Source organism: Oryctolagus cuniculus, chromosome 7 (genome assembly GCF_051225735.1).
Source record: "Oryctolagus cuniculus isolate XC-2025 breed Fujian yellow rabbit chromosome 7, ASM5122573v1, whole genome shotgun sequence".
Classification (NCBI taxonomy): domain Eukaryota; kingdom Metazoa; phylum Chordata; class Mammalia; order Lagomorpha; family Leporidae; genus Oryctolagus; species Oryctolagus cuniculus.
In genome coordinates, this window is record NC_142873.1 from 121224702 (window position 1) to 121237057 (window position 12356).

Genomic DNA, 12356 nt, shown 5'->3' on the forward strand with positions numbered 1-12356 from the left:
AAAAACCGCCGAGTCTCAGAGGGGGAGGAGGAGGAGGAAGCCTCTTCGGTTGCTTAGACGACCATCTTGAAAGCGGAAACACCACAGCCCGGAGAACGCCCGCGAGGCGCGTTGCGCCGCGGATCCACCATGGCCGCCGCACGTAGGCGGCAGTACGCCGTGCGTCCCCCGGGGTGGGCGGGGCGACCGGGCCAGTGGCGTAACGCGAGGGCGGTCTGGGGGCGGGGCTACGCCGTTTGGCGGGAATTTTTTTTTCTCCACATTCCTTCTATTCCTACCCGAGCGGTAGCTTTGGCTCTCGCGTGCGACCGGTGGCTGTGAAAGGAGGATCGCAGCTGTGGAAAGTTGCTGTGGAGAGTTGCTGCAGCCCCCGGAGCTCCCGAAGCAGGAGCGGAGGGAAGCGAACGGCTTGCGGTTCGAGCGAGAAGTGTTGGCGCCCGGTGAGTGTGCATCGCGCGGACTGGAAGGCGACCTGAGCCCCTAAAACCGCCGTTTTCCTCTGTAGACTCATTTATCCTTAATTCACCCGGCAGCAGACAGCCACTGTTCGCACTCCCGCTAGGAGAGTTCCTCTTTCACGTCGGATTCCTAGAAGGCTTCCTGCTCCGCTAAGGACGCACAGTTCGCCCTGGGGAACCAGAAGCCAACAGTAGAGAGGCGCGTGCGTGCCTGCCTTCAGCGCCCTTAATCTCTTCACTGAGGATTTTAGTCTTTCCTTCCATTTGCGTTGCCTTTGTCCAGGACTCACGTTGTTTCCGTCTTTGAGCTGTAGTGTGCGAAACACTGCAGAGCGGCGGAGCGGATGCTATCGCTCCATTTTACGGATAGAGTAGTTGGGGCCAGAGAGGGAGCTCGGGGTCGTTTGTGACCTAGCGGCCAGGGCTCATTATCCAGGTCGTCTTCTTGAAGATGAGCTGCTCTGAACTGCCGGGTTCCCCCGCATCTTCTTTCCAGGAGGGAAACTCAGTGATACTTCCAGTCCAACCCGCAGTAGGGGGACCTTCTGTCGTGACAGCTGGAAAAAGCACTGGACTGAGTGGGAAAAGATGGCGAGATTCTTATCCTGTGTGTTGTTTGTGAAACTACGATGATTAGGTCTGCTTTGAGCTGTCAATCAATATGATTAACGATATCCCCTTCCCTGGCATATTAGATGGGTTGTGAATGTCAACGGTTTCCGGTGTGAGATAATAAGTTACCGTGTCTCATTGGTTTTTTGTTTTTTTTAAGGTTTATTTCTGGGGCCGACTTTGGGGTGTAGAGGTTAAGCCTCCATCTGTGATGCAGACATCCCACATGGGTCCGCCAGTTGGAGACTCAGTTGCGCTCCACTTCCCATCCAGCTTTCTGCTAATGCGCCTGGGAAAGAAAGCAGTGGAGGATAGCCCAAGTTCTTGGGCCCTACACTCCTGTAAGAAATCAGGAAGAAGCTCTGGGCTCCCGGCTTTTGCCTGGCCCAGCCCCACTGTTGCAGCCATTTGGAAAATGAACCAGCAGATGGAAGATCTCTCTCGTGCTCTGTCTCTTCTCTCTCTGTAACTCTCCCTTCCAAATAAATAAAATATTAATCTTTTTTTTTAAAGATTTACTTATGTATTTATTTATAGAGTCAGAGTTACAGAGAGGGGAAGAGACAGAGACTTCCATCTGCTTGTTCACCAGATGGTGGTAACAGCCAGGGCTGGGCCTGGCCGAGGCCAGGAGCTTCTTGCTGGACTCCCACTTGGATGGCGGGGGCCAAAGAATTGGGGTCATCTTCCCCTGCTTTTCCCAGGTCATTAGCAGGGAGCTGGATTGGAACAGGAGCAGCTGGTATGTGAACCAGCCATACCAGTGCCCATATGGGATTCAGGCATCTGCAGGTAGTGGCTTTACCTGCTGTGCCACAATACCAGCCCCTCAACAGTTTTTAATTGTGAAGTCTAATATGTGAACGTTAGAAGGATTTTGAATACCCTAAAGTAGTATGCAGAATTTTGCATGAGTTGTCTGTGATTCCATAACATCAAGTTAAATTTTAAAAATCAGTAAAACCAATGCCTCTTACAAAGAAATGTAAGGGAGTGGTAAGTGTGGATTTACCATTTTGTGTTTTCTCAACCTCTTATCATCTTAGAACAGTGCCTGGCACACAACAGGTGCTTAGTTAATACTGGTGCAATAAAAGGAGAATTCTTTTTTTTTTTTTAAGATTTTATTTATTTATTTAAAAGGTAGAGTTACAGACAGTGAGAGGGAGAGACGAGAGAAAGGTCTTTCTTCCATTGGTTCACTCCCCAAATGGCCGCAACGGCCGGAGCTGCACCAATCTGAAGCCAGGAGCCAGGTGCTTCTTCCTGGTCTCCCATGTGGGTACAGGGGCCCAAGGGCTTGGGCCATCCTCCACTGCACTCCCGGGCCACAGCAGAGAGCTGGCCTGGAAGAGAAGCAACCGGGACAGAATCCGGCGCCCATATGAGAAGCCGGCTCTGCAGGCAGAGAATTAACCTGCGCCATGGTGCCAGCCCCAAAAGGAGAATTCTTTTATCTTCCTTTTATGGGTAAGGAAATGAAGGGTTGTAAGATGAAGTAGTTCAGAGCAGTCTTTGGGGTCTGACTCTTCAGGCTTAGAGTCAAGGCTGTGCAATTCTGTTTAACACTGGAAAGGTTAGCACCTTTAATTGATAATAACATCTCTGTTTCAACTAGTAAATACTTCTTATTGAGGACCTATTGTTTTTAAGATTTATTTATTTGTTTGAAAGGCAGAGTTAGAGAGAGAGGGAGAGACAGAGAAAAAGAGATCTTCCATCTGCTGATTCACTCCCTAAATGGCCACAATGTCCTGGGCTGGGCATAGGCTGAAGCCAGGAACCTGGAACTCTATCCAGATCTTCCATGTTGGTGGCAGGGGCCAAGCAATTGGGCCATCATCCGCTGCTCTCCCAGGCACACTAGCAGGGAGCAGATTGGAATTGGAACAGCTGGGACTGGAACTGGCGTCCATATGGGATGCCAGCTTCTCAGGTGGCGGCTTCACTTCACCTTCTGCCCCACAATGCTGGCCCTGTTGTAAAAATTGAATGAGATAAATCTATGAAGAGTTAGCGCCACATTCTGTCATACTGGCTCCAATATTTGTTACTTTTACTGCAGCTCCCTTAACTGTTTTTCTCGTGGCTCTTAGACACGTTGGTGTGCATATCCCTGATTGCCAATATCTGTGACATCAAGACCCCGTAGTATCTATCTTCTAGAAGCTTAAGGCCTCTCTGGGACAAGACAGACTTGCACTTCCAGTTCATTCACACTCTTGGGGAATCTCGGTGCAGATGTTGGGTGAGATGAAATGCTGAATGGAGCCTAAGATAATTTGGTAGTAGTACAGAGGTCTGCTATCTATGATTTCCTCATATTGCCTCGTCAGAAGGACCCCTGATTCATTGGCTTTTCATTGAAAAATACCACACATAAAGCAAAGTGCACAAGTGACAAGTCTTCAACTCAGTGACTTTTCTTAAGAAATAGGTCCTCATGTAACCAGCACCCAGATCAAGAAATATGACCCAGCATCCCAGAAGTGCTGTCCACACCACAGCCCTCCACCTGTCACGTTCCCTTCTGGCTTCTGTAACCTATTTTGAAGCTTATATAAATGAAATTGATGTAGTATGTATTTGTGATATTATAAAATAAAGCTAGGTCTTCATTTCTGCTTCCTGACATACAATTCTTAAAAATCCCTGCAATTTTCAGTGATGTGCCTTTTTGTATGCTAAAGTGTTGGTTGCTGACAGGTAACCACTAGGTAACTTCAGAATGAGGACTGATCACCAGAAAGCAGTGGGGAGATACGATTTGGGAGTTGGGACTTTCAGTCCCAACCTCTAAAGAGTTTTGGAAAGGAGTCAGTGGTTTTTATCAGTTGTACTTGTGTAATGAAGCCTCTGTAAATACCCCAAAAGGACAGTGTTGGAAGAGTTTCTGGATGGCTGAATATATGGATGTTCCAGGAGTGTGGTCAGCCTGGAGGGTACATGAAAGTTCTGTGGGTTTTTTAAAATGGGTTCAGTGCAGTATTGTAACACATGCATGCAAGGTATGCTGATCAAGTCTGGCAGCTATTTCCATTTCCTTATCTTTATGTTTGGAGCCTACACGGTCTTCCCATGTAGTTCATAGTAAAGTGTATACTACATTATTGTGAATGTAATTGTCACTATCCAACCTGCCTCTGTTCCTCCACTCTCACCCTTCACACTGCCTAGGAATCACTATTCCAGGTTCAGATCAACTTTTTAAAAAATTCCACATAGGAAGTGCAATGCTTGTCTTTTTGTGTGTGGCTTATTGCATTTAACCAAAGGACTTCCAGTTCTGTCCATTGTGCTTCAAATGCTGGAATATATTCTTTTGTAATGCCCAAATATTCCGGGGTGTGTGTGTGTGTGGTATGTGTGATATATATGAAACATTTTCTTTACTCATTCCTCTAGTGATGGACATCTTGGTTGATTCCATATCTTGGCTATTGTGAATAGTGTTGCAATGAACATGAGAGTGCAGATACATCTTTGATTGGCTAACTTCATTTCTTTTGAGTGTATATCCAGAAGTGGGATAGCTGGGTCAAAAAGGGGAGCTATTTGTAGTTTTGTTTCATTTCTTTACTTTTTTTTTTTTTTTTTTAAAGATTTATTTGAAAGGCAGAGTAACATAGAAGAGAGCTATCATCTCTCCCTTGGTTCACTTCCCAAATGCCTGTGACAGCTATGACTGGGCCAGGTGGAAACCAGGAGCCAGGAACTCCATCCAGACCTTCCAGCTGGGGGATGGGAACCCAAGCACGTGGGCTCTCATCTGCTGCCTCCCAGGCACATTAGCAGGAAAGTGGTTTGGAAGTGGGGGCAGGATTTGATCCCAGGCAGTCCAAGATGGGATGCAGGCATCTTAAGCAGTAACTTAACCATCTGTGCCACAATGACTGCCCTATTTTTAGTTTTTTGAGGAACCTTCATACTGCTGTTCATAATGGCTGTATATATAAGGATTTCTTTTTCTCCACATTCTTGCAAGTATTTATTTTGAAGAGTTTTATATTTGAAAGGCAGAGTTACAGAGAGGGAGAGATGGAGAAAGAGATCTTGACCACAGCAGTCAGGGCTGGGTCAGGCTGAAGCCAAGATCCAGGAATTTCATCTGGGTCTCCCATGTAGTGGCAGGGGCCCTTCCCAGGCACCTTAGCAGGGAGCTGGGTCAGAAGTGATGCTGGTGTTGCAGGTGGTGGCTTAACCCACTGCAGCACAACACTGGCCGTGCAAGTATTTATTTTTGTCTTTGATAATAGCCATTCTAAGTGGCATTAGATGATGTCTCATTATGTTTTTTTTTTTTAATTTGTCAGATAGAGTTAGTGAGAGAGAGAGAGAGACAGAGAAAAAGGGGTCTTCCATCCGATGGTTCACCCCCCAAATGGCCGCCACGGCCGAAGCCAGGAGCCAGGAGCTTCTCCTGGTCTCCCATGCGGTGCAGGGGCCCAAGCACTTGGGCCATCCTCCACTGCCTTCCTAGGCCACAGCAGAGAGTTGGACTGGAAGAGGGGCAACCGGGACTAGAACCCAGCACCCATATGGGATGCTGGCACCGCAGGCAGAGGATTAACCAAGTGAGCCACGGCGCTGGCCCCTCATTGTGGTTTTGATCCACATTTCCCTGATGGCTAGTGATTACTGAGCATTTGTGTGTGTGTGTTTGTTGGACATTTGTATTTCTTTTGACTGGATTGGTTCTTTATTGTTGATTTTTTTAATTCCTTAAATATTGTAGATACTAATCTTTCATGAGATGGTTTGCAAATATTTTCCCTGATCTGTCACTTGTCTTCGCTCAGTTGATGTTTTCTTTGCTGTGCAAGCTTCTTAGTTTGTTACAACCCCATGTGTCTGGTTTTGCTTTTTTTTTTTATTTTTTATTTTTTTATTTGTCAGGTAGAGTTATAGACAGTGAGAGAGAGAGAGACAGAAAGGTCTTCCTTCCGTTGGTTCACTCCCCAAATGGCCGCCACGGCCGGCACTGCACCAATCCGAAGCCAGGAGCCAGGTACTTCCTCCTGGTCTCCCATGCGGGTGCAGGGCCCAAGGACTTGGGCCATCCTCCACTGCACTCTGGGGCCACAGCAGAGAGCTGGACTGGAAGAGGAGCAACCGGGACTAGAACCTGGCGCCCATATGGGATGCCGGCGCCAGAGGCGGAGGATTAACCAAGTGAGCCACAGTGTTGGCCCCTGGTTTTGCTTTTGTTACCCGTGTTTTTGGGGTATTAGACAAAAAAGTAATTACCTATGCCTTGAAGTGTTTCCATATGCTTTTATCTGGTAATTTCATAGTTTCAGGTCTTATTTTTAGGACTTTGGTCCATTTTGAGTTGATTTTTGAATAATGTGAGAAGGGATGAAGTTTCAATTTTCTTTATATTGATAGCCAGTTTTCCCAGCACCATTTTTAAGAGATTGCTCTTTATCTAGTGTATATTTTTGGCTCCTTTACTTAGAATCAGTTGGCTGTAGATGTATGGATTCACTTCTGTAGTATCTCTTGAAATGAGATAGCTGTGATACCTGCAGCCTACTACACCACAGTGCAGGCCCCGGAGTGGCTGATCTTAAGGGTGACCTGCAGGACACAGCCTGAGTTTCAGGGTTGCCAGTCCTCACTCAGTATGGGTGATTGGAGTTGTGGGAGCACCAGCCCGGGGTCCCAGCGGGGGTTGTTCAGATCCATGTGGTAATACTAGCTCCAGGATTGCAATAGTTCCAGCCTGGACTCTGGCTTGGGCGTGTGGGTCCCTATAGTATTAGCTCCAGGTTTCTATGTTGTGTCTTGGCACTCTCCTATCTTCTCTTCCTCTGAGCAGGCAATTCTTTCTGTCCTGTGCTGCCTGGGATTCGAGGAAGAATGGGGAAGCAATCTTGTGGCAACCAATGCCACAATTCTAAATCTACTCGGAGCCCACAACCCACTAAACCCAGCAATGAAATGGCCCACATGACTTTGGGCTGTCAGGTGCTTAGTTGGACTTGTGGCCTCAAGCCACTGCAAACAGCCACAGGTGATGCTGGCTGGGATATAAATTCAATTGACTGAAGCCACAGGGCTGAGCTGTCAATGGTTCAGGTCTAGAGGCTCCAGCCTGGGAATAGGGACCATTAGGGTATGCCCACTGTTAGGGGTAAGTGGGTGGGTGGGTGTGTATGTGTGTGTGTGTTTTCAAGGGGAAGAAAGGCTGGCTTGCTTGCTTTCAAGATTTATTACTTATTTGCAATATAGGGAGAAACAGAGAGAGAAAGAAATCTTTATCGCTGTTTCACTCGTCAAGTGGCCACAGTAGCTGGGACTTGGCCAGGCTGAAGCCAGAAGCCTGGAATTCCATCTGAGTCTCCCACATGGGTGTTAGGGGTCCAGGCATTTGGGCCACCTTCTGCTGGTTTCCCACGTGCATTACAGGGAGCTGTATCAGAAGTTGAGCAGGGGCCAGCACTGTGGCATAGTGGGTAAAGCCTCTGCCTGCAGTGCTGGCATCCCATATGGGTGCCGGTTTGAGTCCTGGCTGCTCCACTTCCAATCCAGCTCTCTGCTATGGCCTGGGAAAGCAGTGGAGGATGGCCCAAGTCCTTGGGCCCCTGCACCCGTATGGGAGACCCAGAGGAAGCTCTGGCTCCTGGCTTCAGATCGACCTAGCTTTGGCGATTGTGGGCAATTGAGGAGTGAACCAGCAGGTGGAAGACCTCTCTCTTTCTCTGCCTCTCCTTCTCTCTCTGTGTAACTCTGACTTTCAAATAAATAAATTAAAAAAAAAAAAAAAAGAAAGAAATTGAGCAGCCAGGACTTGCCAGGGCTCAAACCCATGCTCCAATATGGGATGCTGGCTTTGCAGCCAGTGGCTTAACCCCCTGTACCACAACATCAACCCTGCAGTGTTGGGTTTTCCAGCCTGGGTCTAAGTTACAAGATAAAGTCTTGTGCTCATGTTGGTACCCTACTTCTCAGGGGCTGGAGTCTTGTCCAGGGTTGGGAGTGGAGTCTTGGAGGCAGTCCCTTAGCTCCCCAGGCTGACACTAAGCTGGGTTGCAACTGGGTCTCATATCTGCTGGGGTCAATGTGAACCTGTGGATGTATGTAAGGCCCATCCCAGGCTGGGGGGTGATGCAGACTGAAACAGAACAGAGTTTGGGCCTTATTCCTCTCTGTCGACCCAAAGTTAGTGAAGAAAGGGTGGTGATGGTCCCTTGGCTCCCCAAGTTGATGCTAATGTGGGTTGGGCCTGGTTCTCATGGTTAGAGGGCCTTGTGGAGTCTTTTTCTTTTCTTTTTTTTTTTTTTTTTTTAAGATTTATTTATTTATTTATTTGAAAGAGTTACACAGAGAGAGGGGAGGTAGAGAGAGAGAGAGGTCTTCCAATCCGAAGCCAGGAGCCAGGAGCTTCTTCCGGGTCTCCCACACGGGTGCAGGGGCCCAAGGACTTGGGCCATCTTCTACTGCTTTCCCAGGCCATTGTAGATAGCTGGATCGGAAGAGGAGCAGCTGTGACTAGAACCAGTGCCCGTATGGGATGCCGGCCCCTCAACAAGGGTGTTAACCCTCTGCGCCACAGTGCTGGCCTCCTTGTGCAATCTTAAGGGTACTCACCAGGCCCTTGTGTCTTTTAGTTTCGTTTCTTTGGGTGCTATGTGTTTCTGTTGAAATTGCTGAGTCATAGGACATGAACATTTGAACCTATAGACAGTCTACATGGTGATTTTGCCACACATAAAAGCTACAGAGGCCTTGGGCCTGTCCTGTGGTGTAGCGGGTAAAGTCAGCACCGGTTCGAGTCCCAGCTGCTCCATTTCCAATCCAGCTCTCTGCAATGGCCTAAGAAAGCAGTAGAAGATGGCCCAAGTGCTTGGTCCTTGCACCCATATGGGAGACCCAGAGGAAGCTCCTGGCTTTGAATTGGTCCCATTTGGCCATTGTGGGCATATGGGGAGTGAACCAATGGATGGAAGACCTCTCTCTCCGCCTCTCTGTAACTCTCCCTTTCAAATAAATGAATAAATCTTTTTTTTTTTTTTAAAGCTGCAGAGGCCTAATGTCAGCCAGACTTTCTGTGTGAAGAAGCCATACAACTTTCTACCCTGTCAGCATGAGTATAGCAACCTCTTACCCCGAGATGGAAGTGGGTTAAGCCATAGCCTACAGCGCCGGCATCCCATATGGGAACCAGTTCAAGTCCCAGCTGCTCCATTTCCAATCCAGCTCCCTGCTAACGCTCTTGGGAAAGCAACAGAGGATGATCCAACTCCTTGGGTCCCTGCATCCACATGAGAGACCCGGAAGAAGCTCCTGGCTTCACCCAGCACAGCCCAGGTCGTTCCGGCCATCTGGGGAGTGAACCAGCAGATAGAAGATTCTGTGTGTGTGTGTGTGTGTGTGTGTGTGTTTAACTCTTTCAAATAAATAAATCTTAAAAAACAAATCCCACTTAAACTTGAAAGAAAATTATAGACAAGATGGGAAAATGATCCTCATGTCTCAGGGCATTCCATTGACCAGTTAACAGCCCAGTGCTTGCCTCTGTCTATACATCGATAGGATCTGAGGGTAGTCTGCTTTGATGTGTGCAACTAAGTCTACTTTGATTAAACCATGACTAGATGTATTATGTAAGAAATGATCGTGGAATTTAGCAGGTGCAATGCCCACATTCCACATTGAAGTACTTGGGTTCTAGAACTGCCTCTGCCTCCTGATTAAAACTCCCTGCTAATGTAGACCCTGGGAGGCCACAGGTGATGGCTTAGGTAGTTGGTTTGCTGCCATCCACATTGGAGACTCAGATTGAGGTCTCATCTCCTGACTTCAGTGTAGCCTAGTTATGGCTGTTGTAGGAATTTAGAGATTGAACCAGCAGATGAGAGTTCTCTGCCTGTCAAGCAAATAAATAATTGTTTTAAAAAATTTATTTATTTGAGAGGCAGAATGACTGTGAGGAAGAGAAGAAAGCCAGAGGCAGGGTGTTCCATCCCCTGGTTCACTCCTTAAAAGGTTGCAATGGGTGGAGCTGATCCAAGCTAAGGCCAGGAGCCTGTAATTCCATCCGGGCCTCTCACAGTGCTTGTGATCCACATTCTTGGGGACTGTCTTCCACTGCTTTCTGAGGTGCAGTAACTGAGCTGGATCAGAAGTAGAGCAACTGAGACTCAAACTGACACCCCAATATGGGATGCTGGCCTCACAAGCAGTGGCTTAACCTGCATGTGGCAGCTTAACCTGCTGCAACACAAAGATGGTCCCAGTAAATAATTTTTTTTGTTGTTTATAAAAAGAATCAGATGCAGATTGACAAACTACTTTGGTTTATACCTAACTTTCTGCACTTGTCACCTCTGTAAAAGGTTATAAGAGCTATACTCAGCCTCTGATGGGCTGTCTTTCCAGACTTAAGTCCTCCTAGACAATGGACGTGTATATTCCAGATTTCCAGTATCTATGCCATCAAGACCCTGTCGTGAGCACTTTGAGAAGCCAAAGCCTTCACTAAACCAAGTCTGAGCAGCCTGGCAGTCCATTCCCCACTCTTCTTAGGGCATCTCTGTGGTGGATGAGATGAAGTGATGGGTGGAGGATACTAAAGTGTGCTAACAGTACAAGGTGTCTGGTATCTATGATTTTCTCATGTTCCTCTTCTGAAGGACACCTGAGTAAATTTTTTGATTTTTCACTGAAGAATACCGTGCATACAGCAGTGTATAAATGACCAATATACAACTCAGTACTATTTCTTAAAGATGACACATTCCTGTGCATGTCACTCAGATCAAAACATGAGCAGTGGGACTGGTGCTGTGGCGTAGCAGGTTAAGCCACAGCGTGCAGTGCTGGGATCCGATATGGGTGCCGGTTTGAGTCCCAGCCCAGCCGCTCCACTTTCAATCCAGCTCCTTGCTAGTGGCCTGGGAGAGCAGTGGAGGATGGCCCAAGGACTTGGGCCCTGTCACCCACATAGGAGGCCCAAAAGAGCTCCTAGCTCCTGACCCAGCCCCAGCCATTGCAGCCATTTGGGGAGTGAACCAGTGGTTTGAAGAACTTGCTTTTTCTCCATCTCTCCTTCTCTCTCTGTAACTCTGCCTTTCAAATAAGTAAATAAAAATGAAAAAACAAAAAACCAAAAGAACAACATGAGTGTAAGAAATAGAGTGCAGATCGGTGCCTCCTCACCTGGGGCACCAAAATGTTAGAAAAAGAGGTATAGAACAGAGAGGAGACAGAAGGCAGACTTGCAGCCAGGCTGAATTTATCCAGAAAAAATAAATCTGCAAAGGTCAACCTGTTACTGGAGAACAGCAGGGTCCTTGTCTTCACGCAAGAAAGAATTCAGGCGTGAGACAGTAAGTAGAAAGCAAATAGCAAGGTTTATTAGGGCAGGGACATCCGTAAGAACAGATGGGCACCTCTCCAGACAGAACCTGAGAGAGTGCCCAGTTGCTCAGACTGGGGGAGAGCGGGGTTAAATGGTTGAGTGGAGAGAGTACACCTGGCCAGGCTAGGCCAAGCCAGGCCAGGCGGGTGGCTCAGCATAGAGGCAGAGGGCTGAGCGCACAGTTCAGTTGACGGGGGCAGGGGGGGGTTTAAGGGGATGGGCCTTGCCTTCCCCTCTTCCCCTCCTGGAACAAAGGACTTTTTGAATGTAAACACGAAAAATTCTTTCTGAGTTTTCCCCCTGAAGTTATCAGACAGGAGGAAGCCTGGCTGGCCTTGCCCCTGTTAGAGGAAGGATAGTCAGGACCCCCTTGAAGATCGGTAGGGTGTTTGAAGTGCAGATACTGAGCTGCACCTGGAAGGTTATTGGGATGACTTTGAGATGCATATGCTGGACCTAGATGTCAACTCTTTAGGCCTTTGTCACACACACATAAGCTCATATCTGACTTCCTATCTGACTTCCTACCTAGCAAACCAACTGCCATCATGCTCATGGACTGACGGCAGAGGCCTGGACCCCAGCAGGCCTGGGCCCTTTTCTATCTTAGGTGGGCTAGGGGTGAGGATGGGAGGGTAGTAGGCAGAGATGAGCTTTTCCATACTTGTTCTTCAGGTTTGGCCCACTGGCTCCCAAACCTGGGGAATAATGCCACGCGTAGGGCGGGGAACAGGCAAAGATAAGAAGAAACCTAAAACTGCTGAGGCTTATGTCCTTGTCCCATCAGTGAGCAGCATCCCAGCAGTATTCTGTTCTGTGCTTTTCCTCTCAGTGATATGGACCTAGTTACCTTACTCTTAATCCAAACTGTTGGCCCCCAAAGGGATAAGAATTCAAAGAAGAGGCATAATACAGTGCAA

The 12356-nt window shown here is 47.8% G+C and overlaps 1 protein-coding gene across 5 annotated transcripts in view; it reads left to right on the forward strand.

Annotated features, from left to right (window-relative positions):
• Positions 1 to 68: 68 nt before the first annotated feature.
• ORC1 (origin recognition complex subunit 1) overlaps positions 69 to 12356 on the forward strand; it is a 47034-nt gene continuing 34746 nt past the window's right edge. The window contains exon 1 of one of the 5 annotated variants that reach the window (XM_070078509.2): positions 69 to 440. The gene's annotated coding sequence lies outside the window, so the exon portion shown is untranslated. Of the gene's footprint in view, positions 441 to 11352; positions 11405 to 12356 lie in introns of those variants that run through there. The other 4 variants (XM_070078508.2, XR_016211027.1, XM_089300652.1 and 1 more) reach the window with 4 other exon arrangements.